At 48.4% G+C, this 18576-nt stretch overlaps 1 protein-coding gene across 6 annotated transcripts in view; it reads left to right on the top strand.

Annotated features, from left to right (window-relative positions):
* gdpd5b (glycerophosphodiester phosphodiesterase domain containing 5b) overlaps window positions 1-18576 on the top strand; it is an 80051-nt gene that overhangs the window by 11244 nt on the left and 50231 nt on the right. The gene's annotated exons all lie outside the window — the stretch shown is intronic.

The following is an 18576-nucleotide window of genomic DNA, read 5'->3' as shown; positions in this document are numbered from 1 at the left end:
CTTTAGGCTTGCGGAAACGGAATGCCTGATGTGAAATTGCAATGAAACAACAAATATCATCAACATAGATGGTACACCTGCTAGCATTTGATTAATGAGTCCTTGAAAAAGCAAAGCAGAAACCAGTACAATTTAGGGTGACAAATGGCATTTGTTTGCTTTCCAGTTGCCATCAAGGCACACCAGGAAATCGTATTTATATATTTAGGTCGCTTTGCTAACTACCAAAGCATTTTGGTGTGTTTGTTTTTACAAAGAGGTCAACAAACCACCTTTGGTTTTGTAAAGAATTCCTTGAGCCATCTTTCTTGTGGTCCAGTGCTGGAATATGTTAGCGAGTGGGAGGGCTGTCCAGAGTGCATCGGGGGAGAACTGAGCAGTTTCCTGTCACTGGGGAGGCAGAGGTCTCCCAAGGGCCATGCCCACTCTCGCTTTTGTTCACGAGGTGGGTGGGGGTGGAGGGGTGGAGCGGTGGGGGGTGGGGGGAGGTGGGGGGCGGCAGGTCTGCATTGTACAGTCATGCCTGTAATGGCAGTGTAGATCATGTAGCTCGCTCTTGAATTCACAGTCTTTGTGGCCTACAATATTTTTTTACCTCCTGTGTTGTTTCCCACCTTCCTCATGATACCTGTGTGTTTTTACACCTGTGAATTATTGCAAGACCTCATTGTTACGCACATTTTTGCCTGGCAGTTTTTCGATGAGCCAGCCGACCAGTTGGACTGAAGGAAATCTGGAAGCAAAATCTGCGTGTTTACTTAAAATAAGTGACATCCTCTTGTAATGATAATGTAAGCTGACAAACTACAATATCCACCGTGCAGCTCTTTCACGGTTTTGAAACACTGATGGATATTCAAACAACAGAAAGTTCAGTGTAAAATCAGCTGGGTGTATTTTAATGTAAACGGAGTACATACGGTCCCTGTTTGTCTCGTATGAACCCTGCTAGACGAATTAACACTGCAACGTTAATCAGAAAGCAAGCTTGCATTAGCGTTGAAAGATAGCAGAGACTTGCAGCCGTGCCATTTCTTAATAAAACAACAATAAAGCTGAAATCCAGACTGGTTTCACCTGCCCTCATTTAAATAAGGCCTCTGCTGTGATGGGTTCCCTGTGTAATGGGTATCAGCTGAACGGAGATAGCACTAAAGCACTTAGCAGCCTCTATTAAAACAGCTATTGCATTTATCGGCTCTGTTAGTTCTGTGCTTAGCGATACCTCTTACCCGAAGGGACCTGAATAACTGACATTCTTTCCCATTACCCCCACTTACGGATGGATTTGTGCCGAAGAGCCTCAGGTTAATTAGGGCGCTGGAGAGAAACCCCCTCGGTCTGACTCAGAGTGCGGAGTCGAACCCGCAACCCCGCCGCCCCCGCGGCCTTTCCGCGTTAAACGCGTCTGCGGCTCGAATGCACGCGTGTTTTAGTCAGTCTGTAAACAAGGGGGATTAACCTAAATATGCCGAAACCCGCAGTTTTTCTCGTGTCGCAATCGCCATCGCACGCCAAAGCCGTGAGTCAGAGTTCTCCCGGTTTGTGAGTGGATGACACGCCCACTCTTTTGTATGTGGGCGGGGTCCTGGGAGGCTGAGGGTCCTTCCCGATAGCATCTCTGGCATGTCAGAATTAGTCAGGGTGAGCTTTATTTACCCATATCATAATTACCTGCTTTTTCCAGATTCAAGACCATAAACGTCTCTGGGACATGATGTGCCCGCATTACTGAACGATCCTTCCTGTTACAACCTGTCAGAAAGTGCCAAAGATGGTGGTGGTGTGTGTGTGCTTATGACACACCTGAGTTCTCTGTCTCCGGTTGAGATGTTTTGGGTCCGAAAAATCAGCATTTTATTTTTCGAGTAATCAGAAAAAAAAAACTGGGACGAGCACGTCTCTGGCGGTGCGTCTCCTGGTTAGCATGCGTGTCGGACACCGAAGCAAATCGAACTCCCGGGGGTGTTCCCGCGGTCGAAGGGGGGAGCCTCGTCCGCACGCTGTGGAGACGTGGGGATTTAATAGAGCTTTTTTTTTTATTCAGCTGGCAGTGCCGTCCCGTGCAGGTCTCAGTGGGGCTCTGCATGCATGCGCAAGTATGGTGCACTGTTGTTGCTCCTGGCGATGGTTGCCAAGCGCTACATGTGTGTTGAAATGATTGATGTTGCTATCTGCTTATTTATTTATTTATTTGTTTTTGCATTCCGTGTCGATGCCCGGTCGTTCAGTTTTACACTCTTCGGTGTCTTTGTTTTTGCTCCTTCTGTTTGCCCCTGCGGCATTCCTCTAATCAATCTTTCCATGATACCATCTGCCAAATAAAGGAATAAAAAAAAACAAAAACAGTAGGACTTTTTTTGTAGATGTCATGCTTCGTTTGTTGTCTCTTGCTAGGGGCTTTGGGGAGCTAACTGCCAAAAGTCTGCTCGCCCTCCTCCTGTCAAAATCCAAAGTTTACTGAGACAGCGCCTTCGGGGAGGGGAGAAAAGAAACGGCCAAGCTGTACTTTCAGGTACCCATAATAAGAGCCATCGCTACGGCAACCGCGCACATCCCTTAATTTAGCATGCGTGGTGCGAGTCTGCGTTATCTTAATTGGCACATGCGAGTGGGCGGTCATCCAGAAGAGCCACCTGTGGCTATTATTATTATTCGCCGGTCCCACAGGAACATAAACCTGCAAGAATGAGGCTCCTCCCCCTTTAACGCCCCTGCTCGAAAACAGCGAACCACAATTTCCCAACGCTCCCGCCGAGCCCCGCCCTCTTTATTCTCCGCTGGGTGACAGAGCACAATGGGAGGCCTCCTAATGTTAGGAGATGGGTATTGACCCGGTCATTTTCCTGCAATAATTCATATCTGGAAAAAAAATGCATTGTGTTAAGGTGTGCAGGTGCACTGCAGGTGCCGGGCTAGCCTGGGCGGGGCCTGGCCCCTGGGAGGGGAAGCCTCAGAATTCTGGAACCGTTTTTAAATAACAACGGGGACGCCCTGTGGTTGGTCGCGTCTCAGGTCAGGTGGTAGTGACAGCCGCTTCCAAATGTGCGGGGGGGGGGGGGGGGGATGTGTCAGTCAGCACACAGTGAAACTGGCAGCTGACGGAGCCTGCACAAGGACAGGACGCAGAGCTGCTGTTTTTCGGGGGAACGGAAGTAGCATGCTCGCTGCTTTCGGCGCGTGATATGTCATGGCGGTGATGGAGGCGGGGGGGGGAGGGGGGGCAGGGCATGTTCACGTTGCCCTTGGGAGCGACGGGAGCGTGTGAGCGATGTCTCTCTAGATACGGTTGGACACCTTTAGTCCCTTTAGCAGCTGGCGATAGAAACCGGCCAGTTATTGGAAGGCGGTGCCGTTTTCTCGCGTAGCGTGGGGGTGGGGTTTGGGGTGGGTGGGGGGGGGGCGCAATGTAGGATGTGCTCCGGGCTCGGAACGCTTGCGCTTCTGATCAGGAACAGCAAACCGAGAGACCTACCCGGTGACTGTGGGATCAGCGTTGGGATCAGGACACAAGGTGGGATCAGATCTGGAATCAGGACACAAGGTGGGATCAGATCTGGAATCAGAACACAAGGTGGGATCAGCAGTATTCTGGCAGGGCTTGGAAAGATGTAAACAGTTTCTCAGCCAACCAGACAACATGTGATGAAGTCCACCTGAATGATTCAGTGCTGGAAGCGATCTATGCTTTTCTGTAGATTTGGGGGTTTTTTTTACGGGGGGTGGGGGTAGAGGATTCACCCACAAAATTTCATAATACATACACCTAAAGTGATTATTAAATGAAAATGTGATTGGCTTGTTTGGGTGTCAGTCACACAGATAAGCTTTGGCTTTGTTGTGTGGCTGAGTGCAGTCGCTGTGAGGTCCCTGAAGCATGGAGTCCTGCTTATCCTAGTACTCTGTCATCCCTGTGTGTTCTGTGCCGACGACTTGGGCCACAGCTCCAGGATCGAGCTCTCGAGCTGCACCCGGTTCCCACCTCCCATTTACGCATGCCAAAGATGTCTTCCACAGCTGTTTCCTGTCTGGCTTGTAGCGCCAGCACCTGTAATTACAAGCCTACCTACAATTACCCCCCCTCCCCCCCACCCACAGTCAGCTTAATCTGACCACAGTTACAGCCAATAAGATAATGCAATGTCGTCACCGCTATTGTTTAAGGGGTTCGCCGTAACAACAAATTATAAAACCCAAGGGCTGGGTTTCGGAGCCAAAGGAGAGATGTGAGATGTGAGGGGAGGAGCGATGTAAGATGGGTAGAAAGCAGCAGAATGGGGTGATTCGTTTCATCTGGAAATCTCTTGCCTCAGTCTGAAGAAACTTTAATCCCTTGGAGAGGAGATTTTTGTGGAAAAGATTTTTCCCTTGAATTCTACATCAGTGTACTAGAACTCCATTGCTTTCAGTTACCGGTAGTGATTGTTGTTACATCAGCATTAGAATGTTCAGTTAAGAACATTCTAATAACATATTTGTGATCTCACACCTTAAAGGATTAAGGCCACATGCTGCTGATTGTGATGTCGTTTGTGGTGTTTCTGAAGCGGATGGAAAGGGTCGTGTTGGCCGTTAGCTTGTCTTGCACTGACGCCCCCTGTAGGGAGGTAAGAAATGAACCATCCAGCACTGTACGTTACTGAGCCATGCACCATTGTTGTTTGGAACCTGTTCTGCGGCTTCTTGCTAATAGCAGAGGCTGACCTTTGTGTCAGTATGTTAAGGTCTTTTTGGGAATCCCGACAGGTGCTGCATTGACCTCTACAGAAAAGAGAAAGCCATTAAAGCCATTCAATCCAACATCCAATACGACCCTATCAGATTCCGCACAATATCCAATATCCTATGTTTTTCATTTAATTTTTCCATTGTGTGATGATGCTGATTTACTTCATCGTTGTTCCCGCTGTTAGGCTATCCTTGTGTTCTTGCTGTAGCACTGACACCCGAAACTTATCGTAATCGTGCTGAATTGTCCTGGAATATGTGAGTTACTCCGGGAAAGGCAGAGCTGTGGGATCAGAGGAAACGATGGGGCCGTGGTGATGTCATGTGACGAGCCGTCTCATCTTCATTCTGCACAATAATAGTGCTGAGGATTAAAGCAGGCAATCAGCAGAACTGATTATTATTATTATTTTATTATTATTATCACTCTTGATCTTGTTCAAGGGTACAATTTGCGGTGTGACTGATCCTCAGAGGAGAGTGGGCTGGGCCTCGATCAGCGAATCGCGCAGCTGGTCACATGCAAAGCCGGCCAATCGTGCGACAGACTCGCTGAGCTGTGGAAAGTGGGCGTGTGATGACACCGCGCACATTCTGCTACGGCTGCACCGAATCAACCCGGCAGCCATGTTCATGAAGCGCGCGAGCAGGAGGCAGGAGCACTGAACTGGGATCAGTTTCACTCGTTCATCATGGAAAAAGGTCAACAGAAGGGGAATGCCAATCCAAACTCCACTCCTTTTTACTGTATATATACTAGCACTGGTTTCCACGGGGATGACCCCCTTCCGTGCAGTAAGGCTGTTCATTGGCTGAGGAGAAAGGGCCTCTGTGGTGATTGGTGTGGCTGCCTGGAGGAAGAGCAGAAGACTGGAGGCTGTGAGCAGGTGGGGATGGAGAACACGGTTAATAAACTCCTCGGTGGGATACCTGTATGGGTCCTACCCAGGATGCCCGGCAGCGGGGGAAAGACAAGCTAATGGCTACTGCGGACAAATGAAGCATTGACAGCAATTCAACAGGACAAACAAACACTCGCAACGCTTCAATAGGACAAATGAACACTCGCAACTGAGCACCCGCATTGATTTGTGGGTGTTGTAGGAAACTTAGTTGTCGGTACAAGTCACTGTTTAAATAATGATGTTCTTGGTCGGTTACTAAAGGCCATCGTGAGGTGTGTTTATATCTGCTGGAGGCAAAGTCGTATCGTGAGAGATGAAAAAAATAAAAGCAAACACTGAGTTGGTTCTGATTCTGAGTTTGTCTGAGCGCGCAATACACGGCACACTGCACACCTGAAACACACCTCAAGGTCTGGGAGCATGGGTGAATCTGGCAGGTGTGTTTAGTGATCGGAGAGTGGGAGTTTCTCACCAAGGGTGGAGCTACAGTGGGCTGTCAATCAGGGGCTAGTTTGAACAAATCAAGATGTTTTGCACCCCGTAGCAAAACTGGCAGAATCGCTGGCAGAATATTGTAGCTCTGTCCAATTTTGGCCTTGTGAAGCTTCGCTCCCATCCCTCATTGTGTGCCACCCTGCTGGCCCTCCCTGGAACTGCAGGCTGACCTGTGGTGAGGGTAGCCGCAGACAGCGGTGGGGCTGTATGAAGCAATGGCGGTAAGCTCTGGAGTCTGTCCTGAGGTCACACACCGCAGAAATGCACAACTACGGTTCGGACTGCTAGAGCAGCTTAATCTGAAATGCCCCCCCAACACTCCTAGCAATTACCACCTCTTTCCTTTTTTGCCCCTCTTCTCCATCTCGATCCCCCTCCATCTCCATCTCAACCTGAAGCAGCTCTTTCATCCAGTGCAGTTCAGGCATGTTCCCCTGTGGAATGCGTGCGTGCGTGTGTGTGTGCCTGCATGCGTGTGTGTGTGTTTTGCCTGCACGCCTCTTCAAACTGCATCTGAGCTTCCCCTTTCTCACTTGTTTGTCATGTCTCAGCACTTTGGTTGCATTTGTTTGCTGGGATAGTTGAGTGTGCAAACAGTGTAGCTGATTCTGGCACTTCTTGTCCAGGATGGAATGTTGAGGAAATGTAACATTTCACCCTTAAACAAAACTCCTTTAGCAAAGCTGATTAACTTTTGTCAAGATACTCAACTGTACGTGGTTGTTATGTAAATAATTATTGAAAGCTGTGAGATTTGACCTGTGGGAGAGCATCCGCCAGGAAAATACATAATGAAATGTAAAGAGCCTATTCACAGCACAAAGGGCCTGTGTGGGCGGAGAGCATCGCTGGCTAGGAAGCTTTTTAATAAAATGGCCATGGTTTCAAAACAGAATATCTTTGGAACTTCCTGTCAAGCACAGGAATTAAGTGATTAAACCGGAATGAACATTTATATTAAAACTCCGGCGTGTTGTTGTTCTTCTTTTGCGTGTGAAATCGCCCGGAGATGTGCGGTGCGGAGGCGTGAGGCATCTCAGGAAGACCTTGGCAGTGCTCGGTCTGTCTGCAGTCCCATTCAGGGGGATAAATATAAGGTGCTATTCAGCTTTCATGATGTCTTCAAAACACCTCATGCCCGTGGTTTATACGGTGTCACCTGACATATGCGTTCATGAATGCCTTGACACGTGTGACTCCTGATACCCGCATTGTTGCGAAGTCGTCATGAATACTCATTACCGTTGAATTATGAAAGCCTGACATTATCCATTTCAGCAGATGCTGTTCTCCTAAGTGTCCGCTCACTAGCTAGAACGTACAATGTAACGTGAAGTTCACGGGTTACGTTCGATTAAGCCATCAGGTCATACAGCCGGATCTTTACTGGAGCTGTTCAGGTTAAATAACTTGCTCAAGGTTGACTACAGCAGCGCATCAACATCTTTGGAGCTGCAAGCACTGTTCTCTGTCACCTGACTGACACATACTCTGGCAGGGTGTTACGCTGGCAGTAGACAGCATGTACAATGCAGAATCATTTCTAATAATACCCTTCTAATGAAATATTACCACGTTTGTCCAGTATTGGATATGACATCTCCGTCGAATGCCACCTGTATTCGGAGGCCACTTTATTCAGACAGCCTGAATTCTCTGTGGCGTGGATACAACAAAGTGCTGGAAACATTCCTTAGGGATTCTGGTCCATTCTGACTCGATAGCATCCCGCAGTTCTATTGGATTACTCTATTGGATTGAGATCTGGGGGCTGTGCAGTCCACTGGAGTAAACTGAGGTCACTGGCATACCCATGGAACCAGCTCTTGATAATGTTGCTTTACATAACAATTCAAGCATTTTAGCAGACGTCCTTATCCAGAGCAACTTACACAGCTTTTACTTGGCATTTACATCGTATCCATTCATACAGCTGGATATATACTGAAGCAATGCAGGTTAAGTACCTTGCTCTGTGGTACAACGGCAGTGTCCTACCCAGGTTATCGAACCTGTGACCTTTCGATTACGAGCCCCCTCCCCCTGCTTCTATCACACGTTATCTTGCAGGAAATATCCGTCTGAAAAAGGATGAACTGTGGCCTTAGTGGATGCGTGTGGTCAGCAACAACGCTTAGATATGCCTTGGCATTCAAATGACACTCACTTGGCATTCGGGGTATTAATGTGTGCCAATAAAACATCACATTCTTTACATCACGACGAGCAGCCTGCACTGTTGACAAAACCATCGCACATCCGTGGATTCCTGCTGTTTTACCAAATTTTGACCCTACCATTTGCATGTCGAGATTGGTCAGGCCAGGCAGCATTTTTCCTATCTCCATTCCTCCAGTTTTAGTGATCAGGTGCCTACTGTAGCCTCCTCTTCGTGTTCTAAACTGACAGGAGTGGAACCCGACGTGGTCTTCTGCTGGTGTAGCCAATCCGCTTCAAGGTTCTACACACTTTGTGTTCAGACATGCCCTTCTGCACAGCACTGTTGTAAACCGCTGTTATTTGAGGATTTGTAACCTTTCCGCTAGCTTCACCAAGTCTGCCCGTTCGCCCCTGCCCTCTCTCATTAACAAACTGTTTCGCTCTCTGCCACTCACTGGAATTTTTTTTATTTTTATCACACCATTCTCTGCGAACTCTGGTTTACATTAGGGCCTGAAAATCCCAGGGGAAACCTGTCTGGCACAGTTATACTACAGATAATCTTACTTATGTCGCATAGGTCATGCGTGCTGCACATTCTAACGTTTTATTTAACCACAACTAAACCTCTTCACCATGACTGAATGCTTTATATGTTGAGTTTCATCCACATGACTCACCGTTTGGAAGAGCAGGCTGGTTGTGTTAATGAGCAGGTGTACCTAATAAAGTGAAGCAGAGTGCTGTCTCTCTTTAAATTAGTTTCGCTCCTGCTGTGAAATCTCCCTGTTCCTTTTGGTGAAATCACTCTCACTAAAATTAGGTATTTTTACTGGTTTCATTATGGCACGGTGGCCCAGGTTTAAAACCATAAGGAACTTTTCTTTTTAAAGGAGGGGACATTTGGTCCCTGTGGTGTGTGTTTTTCTGAGCCTCTGCTGGGGTGTGAACAGTCTGCAGCAGTGGGGAGAAGGAGCTGGGCTTTTGATCAAAGGACTGACTCCCAGGAACTGCTCACAAAGCTAACCTCACTTAAATCTCCTTCACTGATTTCCTCTTCCTCCTCTTCTACCTCCTCATACTCTTCTTCCTTTGTCAACTTCAACCAGCGATGCAATTTGTCATTCAGTGCTGAATGGAGATCTGGGACTGTGGTGTGTGTGTTCGTGCGTGTGTGCTTGTGCGTGTGCGCGTGTTTGTGTGTGCGTGCGTGCACGTGCGTCTGTGAGAGAAATGGATGGAGCGTCACGGTCATTGTAAAGTATTTGTGTATTTATGGGAAACGTTGAATGATCGCCGTGTCTTGTGTTTGATGCTCAGTCAAGTTCTTAATGACCATGTTTGTGTTTGTAGCGCATTTTCTTGAGCAAGATAATAAAACGCAGAGAAAAAAAAGACATTCAGGCATAAATCACTTCTCTGTACTCCCAGTTTATTGGTGGCATTTAGTAGCCTGTGCACTGTAGGAGTGACAGCTAGTTAATAATCTGTGATGAAGGCACTGTTGATAATTCACTTCAGCCGTCAATTTATAATTCTCTTAGCTACCTGTACAACTTCAGGTCAGTTTTATTTTTATAAAATAAATAGCGCTTTTTAGAGAGACAGTGTCACAAAGGCACATTACTGTTGAAACAAAAAGGAACATTTGGCAAAAATGCAGGCCTGAACCCCCCCACAAAATTAGGTCAAACAAAAAAACTCCCCAGTTGGAAGACAAACACTGAAACGCTGAAGGAAAAAACTCCCCAATGACAAGAAATCTATAGCCTAACCCGGCTACAGAGGGGGCGGCCATCTTCTGTTGGCTGGCCCAGGACAATAGTATTAATATCAGAGGAATGGTAGCAGAAATTAAATGAAGGAGCTATCGGAGCAATTCATTAGTTGGGTTGGGCAGATCATAATCTAACATCATAACGGCCATAATGACTCGACGCCTTCAACACTCCGGTTACCTTCTCCTCCCTGTAACGTACTTTTCCTGCCCGTGACGTGACGATATATCATACGGTGCAAAAATAGCACCACGCGTTCCGATAAGATCAAAATTATGAACGTGTTTAATTTATGGCGTCGTGAATAAGAAATCTGCCTTAAATATTTAATTCAGAGACATTAATCTGGAAAGAAAGAGCTGAGCTCTTTAAAACAAATGTATGACTACATGGTGGAGCTATTTATAATACATGTATGCACTGCGGAGCTAATTTAAATGCATTTATGGATACCCTGCCGCAGTAGCCTATACTGTGGTTTCCGATGACTCCCAACTGGTTAAAAAAAAAAAAAAAAAATAGGGGAGATTAAGCCAAATTCAGGTAAATCTAAATCTTTCAGCCTCCAAGTCTAATCAGTCACTCAAGAAATCTGGTAGCTGCTACGTGGTGTACAGTAGCCTGTACCTGCTGGACCCTGTGCTAGATCCCCTTCTCCGATGAAGGAGCAGGAATGTTCTTGCGTGTTTAAATGCCGGAATCAGCTGTATTCGCTGCGTGTCTGACTTAAGCGTTTCTGATAATTAAATAATACCTGTTTTTTATATTATTTTTATTTTATTAAAGCTGTGAAAGGGCGACGGAAAAAAAGCTAATTCCCCCTGACAGAAACAGCAGTCACGGCCATCGGTTCTGTTATAGCTGCAGGGCCCTGCGTAGCTCTCAGGCGCGCTGTGTGTTTTGTTGTGCTATGCCTTGTTTGTGCAGTCCTCTGGTGTCGTTTCTCCTGCAGTCGTCAGCATTTTACACAGCGAAAGGAAACCGCACTTCTGTTCCGCGTCCAGATCTCTCCCGTGGAGATCGGACTGCGCTGCCATTTCTGGATCAGTCTTCGCTGTTGTTTCTGCGGCTGCTTTTCGGCCATTACGATACCGGTGGAGCACCCTGTTCATTTATCTTTTGTCTACCTGAAATAACACCCGTCGGGCATGGGCGTGACTCCACTTCCAGCGTCTTTTTTCGCGCTGATTTCCAAGTAAACGGGTCCACGCTTTAAAATTCACCGGTGTGGAGAGGCAATTTCCTGTGTGTCAGTGAGAGTGCTTGCACCTGTCAATCACTCAGTCATACAAATTTTTATTATCCAGAACTCATTGAACTGGGCTAAAATTGAATCCTGCCTTTTTTTGCACAATTTAAGGGATTACATTGGCTACTGTATTTTCCTGAAACCTTCACTTTAGCTCCAGCAAGACACTAAGTGATACAATGTATTGTAGAACTCATTGAACTGAGCTAAATTGAATCTGCTTTTAAGTTGCACGATTTAAGGAACTTGCGTTGTCTGACGTATTTTCCTGCACTCAACTTCACTGTTAAGGATACATGTAAGCTATGTAAAAGGTGGAAGTGCTCATAGTGCAAAGCTGTAACAGTTGTTTAATCATAAAATAAAGAGAACTCCAGCCTCACTGAGCAGAAGCCGATGTAGACATCTAATGGGATGTGAATGTAGGTTGAGGCACGTTTTGAGGTAAACAGACTAGGCTGACTCCAATATAGCTCAGGTTCTACCCGGATATAGCCTGGCCCAGTCTGCTGGAAAACTTTCACTTTTCAACCACTTGTAGCCGGTTTTTCACCTCATAGGCCTACATTGCTTAGTGATTTTTAATTACTTACTCAAGATCATTGACTCAATCTTTTCCCTTTCATTTTATACACACAACCAATTATGTGGTTATTGTCAGGAGCGTAATATCTGCCTGCTGACACTACTGTTTTTGGTCCATTTTAATTTTAATTTTATTTATTTATTTATTTTTAATTTATTTTTTTATTTTTTTTTGCTTTTCCCCACCACCTCCTCGTAATCCTCTTTGGTCATTATTGTTAATGATGAGCTACACTATAGTACAAATCTTTTGTGTTAAAAATATATCAGGCACACATTTTGCATTTAAAGAGTTGGTTCATGTATTGTTGGCTTTTTCAAGAGGAAGTATGACCTAGCATTTGTTTGAAAAGTAATATAGCAACACACTGCTACAATCACTGGATAACAAAATGGTTTATGTTAATCCAAGTCTGATAGTGTATATTCTACTATGATTGAGTGTACTTTGAATCCTTTGCCAGGGGTTAGAAAGTAAAAGTCCTGCCATGTGTTTCTTCCTCCCATGAACACAGCCAGCTGATTTAGTTAATTAATTCTTCCTCCTAGCTGAACTAATTGTACTAATGAGCGAATCCAGGTTATTGGAAAAAAATACTGGGGAGGACTTTTACTTTCTGAACCTGGATTTTCCACCTCTGATTTTTTGTTGACTAGTATGTGCACAGTAGAATTAATGCTGAAAATTGTTGTGTGGGCCTGTGGACGGCATACGTTGTGTTGCTGTGGGCAGTTACAGGCCTGGAGCAATTAGTGAAACAGACGTTTCTGTATCAAAAAGGGACACCTTTCTTCTCCGTTGTGCAGCAGTAGCAGTCTGCGGAGAACGTGAGGTTTCCGGTAGCTATTCTGGCCTCGCTCATACGGACATGGATATTTTCCCCCTGAAACGTCTCATGGGAAGACCAATCCTAATTGGTACTGGAAGGGAAATCGTAAAAGTTGTTATGATTGCCAGCTGGTTGGCCCGTGAGGGGTTCTGTTATCCGCAGCATCTTCAGATAAATAGAGCCCACGGAATAGCACAAGTGCTGCAATAGCAGTAGCTGCTATTCAGAAATTTAGTGGTGGAAATGCTCACCACACCGGTTCAGCTGTCCAGCTGTCTGTGATTCCAACCTGAGTTTTAGTGGGGAGGGGAGGGGGGGGTGGGGGGGGAAGTGCAGATTTTCCTCTTACTGTACGCAGCTGTCTGTGTGTCATCTTCCTGTCACTTTCAGCTAAGACGGCCGTGTCCTGTGCCTTTTATCCGAGCGGCTGTGGTAAGCGTGGCCTCTGCTGCGCTGGTGTTTTCAAGTGCTGCTGTAATTACCCCTGGGGTTCTGCAGCCGTCTTTCCCAGCAGCCTGTGTGTTAACAGTCCCGCTGCAGCAGAGTGTCAGCAAGCTTGTGTGTGTGTGTGTGTGTGTGTGTGTGTGTGTGTGTGTGTGTGCGTGTGTGTGCGCGTGTGTGAGTGTGTGTGTGCACGGGTGTGTGTGTGTAATGTATGTGTATGTGTATGAGAGACAGAAAGATCTAGAGAGTCTGTGTGTATTGTTGACTGTAAGTGCTTGCTTGTTTGAATGTGTACATGTGTGTGCCTGTATGTGTATGTCTGTAGTGAGTAACAGAACGTGTGTGTGTATATGTACACAACAACACATGTACGCACGCAGTCCAGAGCAGCCCTGCTGATTGGCCAGTGAAGGGTAGCCTGACCCCCCCATGTCTGTGTGACCTGGCTGGATGGGGGTATCAAACCCAGCACACACCCCTATCCCCCAGGGCTCTGGATGGGGGTACCAAACCCAGCACACAGACCCATATCCCCCAGGCCCAGGGCTTTGGATGGGGGTATCAAACCCAGCACAGAGACCCATATCCCCTGGCCCAGGGCTTTGGATGAGGGTATCAAACCCAGCACACAGACTCATATCCCCCAGGGCTCTGGATGGGGGTATCAAACCCAGCACAGAGACCCATATCCCCCAGGGCTCTGGATGGGGGTATCAAACCCAGCACACAGACCCATATCCCCCAGGGCTCTGGATGGGGGTATCAAACCCAGCACCTGGCCTGCCTGTGCTCTGCCACCGCACCGACCCCGCCGGCCGGGTCGCAGCTGGCTCAGCCGTAACGTGTGTGTGTGTGTGTGTGTGTGTGTGTGTGTGTGTGTGTTGTTGCGTCTCTGTAGCCGTGGACTCGTGCCTGTCTGCTGTGTGCTGGCAGGGGTCACAGAACTGCACGTTACGCAAGCTCCCCCCCGTCACATGGTGCGAATGCCTCTGACTGAATTCTTTGTGCCCCGGCCGGTGAAGGACGTGCCGAGCTGATCAGCGCGCCTTTGTGCGTTTGCACACATTCCTGTGCGTGTGTGTGTGTGTGCGTGTGTGTCCGTTTTTGTGCTTGTCTGTTTGCGCGTCTGTTTGTGTGATTGAATGTATGTGTGAGAGAGAGAGAGAGAGAGAGAGACCGGGAGAGAGAGCGAGAAGGAGAGATTGTTTATGCTGAATGCCAGGGCATGACCTTTCACCTTTCGCTCCTGAGGTCATCTGTGCCATTTTGACTGTGTGGTGTGTGCATTCCCCCCTTATGATCTGGAGGTTAAGATTATGTAATAGGCTTTCCTCTTCCCAGGCACACCAGAACATACCCTCCGCCTTTTGTTCACACCTTCCTGCTGAATTCTCCAGGAACGCTCAGATAAAAGGGTGTTTTTTCTCGTTCTCAGTGTTCTCTTGTGTCTTTATAGAGAGTTGAAAACTTTGTAGGGGATTTTCCTCTTTCTTTGGCAGAGCACCGTTTAATGTAGTTAAAGCCATGGCTATGCCGTCCTTCTGCAAATGGTGGCGTAATTTAAGGATAATAAATCCAGTACTCGTACCAATCGCTATCAGGCAGTTATGACCTCCACACCCCCCCCCCCCCCTCCCCCCACGTGGCAGCCTATCATACGTTACATATGAGACTGATTGTGAAATGTACATGTGTGGCTTTCAGGAATGCCTGTTTGACACTGCGTGTAGGGAAAAAAACTGTGACCTTTACGTGCTTAGCGGTTAGCGGTTAGCGTCACTGCATTTCTTCCTTATTGTCGTGTTGCTCTAATGATTAGCATTTAGCGCATCTGATCCAGATAACAGTGTAAGCCATTCCTGAATAAATGCATCTGTTAAGCCGGTAACTAAGTAAATGAGTACGTTGTACGGTCAGGGATGTCATAGACACACTAAGACCTTCCAGTGTTCACAGCGGGCATTGTGTTATAACGTGTATACGAGCACCTAACGTGTATATATAGACGGAAAACGCATCAGAACATCAAGGCGCCAGAACCGTGGGGTGGGGGGGCGGGGGGGGGTCGTGGGTGGTGGGGTTCGCATGGCGCAGACTGAAGGAGACGGAGCGCGCCGCGCTAATTTAGGAGCGGCTGTAAAAGAGTCGCAGTGTCCCGGGACGGGTGACTGTGCGTGGTGACAGCGCTCTATTTCACGCCCCTGCATAATTCACGGGCCGCGTCTCCAGGGCGAGATTTATACCTGCGTTTCATCGCCATGAAAAATGAAAGTGCTCCCAGACGCTGGATATTAATAAATATCGCGTTTCATCCATTTTCTTTTTCGGTTCTGCTGGGGACCCTGGGCGACCTGCGTGGCTTTGAGATTTCAGCGGGATTTACTGTGTCTGTACTGAACTGTCTTTATTTATGCACCCTGCATTTATGTATACTGATAGAGCCTCATCAGGAAATCAAGCCCAGAATGATCAGGGTTCTGTAACTAATGTGACACACAGTCCCCTATTAGCCACATCAGCCAGTGAGACCTACTATGCCAGTGAGATTGACTGTCAGTGAGACTGATGGGCCAGTGAGACTGACTGTGCCAGTGGGGCTGATTGTGCCAGTGAGACTGACTGTGCCAGTGGGGCTGATGGTGCCAGTGAGACTGATGGGCCCAGTGAGACTGACTGTGCCAGTGAGACTGATGGTTCCAGTGAGACTGACTGTGCCAGTGAGACTGATGGTGCCAGTGAGATGATGGTGCCAGTGAGACTGATGGTACCAGTGAGATGATGGTGCCAGTGAGACTGACTGTGCCAGTGAGACTGATGGTGCCAGTGAGACTGATGGTACCAGTGAGACTGATGGTGCCAGTGAGACTGATGAGCCAGTGAGATGATGGTGCCAGTGAGACTGACTGTGCCAGTGAGACTGATGGGCCAGTGAGACTGATGGTACCAGTGAGACTGATGGTACCAGTGAGACTGACTGTGCCAGTGAGACTGATGAGCCAGTGAGATGATGGTGCCAGTGAGACTGATGAGCCAGTGAGACTGATGGGCCAGTGAGACTGATGGTACCAGTGAGACTGATGGGCCAGTGAGACTGACTGTGCCAGTGAGACTGACTGTGCCAGTGAGACTGACTGTGCCAGTGGGGCTGATGGTGCCAGTGAGACTGATGGTGCCAGTGAGACTGATGATGCCAGTGAGACTGATGGTGCCAGTGAGACTGATGGGCCAGTGAGACTGATGGGCCAGTGAGACTGATGGTGCCAGTGAGACTGACTGTGCCAGTGAGACTGATGGGCCAGTGAGACTGATGGTACCAGTGAGATGATGGTGCCAGTGAGACTGACTGTGCCAGTGAGACTGATGGGCCAGTGAGACTGATGGTACCAGTGAGACTGATGGTACCAGTGAGACTGATGAGCCAGTGAGATGATGGTGCCAGTGAGACTGACTGTGCCAGTGAGACTGATGAGCCAGTGAGATGATGGTGCCAGTGAGACTGACTGTGCCAGTGAGACTGATGAGCCAGTGAGATGATGGTGCCAGTGAGACTGACTGTGCCAGTGAGACTGATGGGCCAGTGAGACTGATGGTACCAGTGAGACTGATGGTGCCAGTGAGACTGATGGTGAGGCTGTTATGAATCCTCTGTTATGGATCTGTTAGAGGATCATAGATGTTCTTACAGAGTGAGCTGATTCCAGCTCTGTTTTTTCCCCTCTCTGTGGTGGGGCATAGCACTTGGGGGGGGAGGGGAGCTGTTCCAGGATCGGACCTCTGTCTTCAGCAGCGATGCTTCAGCAGCAGCCAGCGCACTGAAGCGAACGCCTCTGTGAGAGATTTTATTCCGTACGCAGAATGAAGTCTCTCTCTCTCAGAGATGTAATTATTATTATTATTATTATTATAATTATTATTTTAGTGAGCGCGCGGTATGGTCACCACGAGCGCAGTGAAAGCTGAGCCGCCGGCGAGACCCCGCCGCTGGTTACCGCGTGGGCGAGCTCGTCGGATCTGGCAACCCGAGCCCCGCGGTGTCATGGAAACTGACGAGGTCACGACACCACCTCCCGCTCCCTGCGCGGGGGGGGGGCGGTGGGACGGGAGCCCGGATACGGGACCTGGACCGCACTCCTCGCCCCTCTAACACGCCCCGATCCGTCCCGCGCCCTGCCGTTTGACAGCTCTGCTCCCCCTCCGGGAGGAGAAGGGGATGCTCTGTCCTTACCGCCCCCCCCCCCCCTTCCCCATCTCCTCTGATTGATTCCCCTGCTCTGAGCAAGCTGTGCAGACTGAATGGTGAAGACACAAGAACGCCAACTTCTGTGTGACTGACTTAGGGGATCCTCAATAGACGCATGAGGCCTGTACAGGCACAACATGTTCTGTTAGATTGTGACCTCCACCCCCCCCCGGGAGCAAGATTTATTCCTCCCAATGCTAAAGGCTCAGAATACCAGTTTTGACTTTGTAAAGAAGTCAGCTAGTCAGAAATCAGCTAGTCAGAAATCAGACAGCCAGAAATCAGCCAGTCAGAAATCAGCCAGTCAGGGGAAATGGACACCTCATTAAACCCATTTCAGGTCGAACATAGTTTAATACTTCATTGCGGCTGCAAAAACAACAGGCTTCATAATGCAGATGATGAGGCCGTGGCTAGCTGGGGTTCAAATGCCACTTTCCACCCCTGAAGTGTAATTAGCGCTTTCTAGAGACTGCTCATCACATGGCCGTTTCCAGGTAAATGAGTTCTGCATTGTTGGCTTTTATGAGCTGTTTTTCAGCCCCCTGCCTCTTGTTGTTCAAAGCGAATGAAGTGGCTCGGCGATGAACGGTACGGTCATTTTTTTACAGTCTGCTTTCGCGTTCAGCGTTCCATGGGAAATGTACGAGACGAGCGAGGTGAATCAGCTCGGACTCCGCGCACTCAGAAGTGCGTCTGTTTACGGAGTGAACTCCCTCACACCCGACTCTCCGCCAGTGCGTAGTTCAACCACAAAGCAGGAGAGCTCAGTTAACACACCTGCCTCTCCAGCCAGTGCGTAGTTGAGCCACAGAGCGTGTGTCTGATGCGTCGGCTGCAGCGGTGGTGGGCGCGTTTATAAAAGCGCGTCCTTCGCCGAGCGTCGCTGGCGCGGGCAGGGTGGGGGCGGGGGGCGCAGACGCGGGCGAGCTGAGTAATGGCGGGGTAGCGAGCGGGAGACGGGGACTCGCTGTCCAACGGCGCTGCCCAAAAAAAAAAAGCACAACCCACTAATTAAAAGCGACAGTGACTAAGTCCTCTGTCTTGCCAAATTGCGATTTCCAGACGGAGACTGCGGGGCGAGATCAGTCAGCCAAGCGCGCTCGCACATTAGACCCGTCTGCGTCTCTAACTGGGTGTTCCAGGCGAGCGGCCCGTCGCT

Source organism: Anguilla rostrata, chromosome 12 (genome assembly GCF_018555375.3).
Source record: "Anguilla rostrata isolate EN2019 chromosome 12, ASM1855537v3, whole genome shotgun sequence".
Taxonomy (NCBI): Eukaryota; Metazoa; Chordata; class Actinopteri; order Anguilliformes; family Anguillidae; genus Anguilla; species Anguilla rostrata.
The sequence above is the reverse complement of the archived record's forward strand: the minus strand, read 5'-3'. Positions and strand labels throughout refer to the sequence as shown.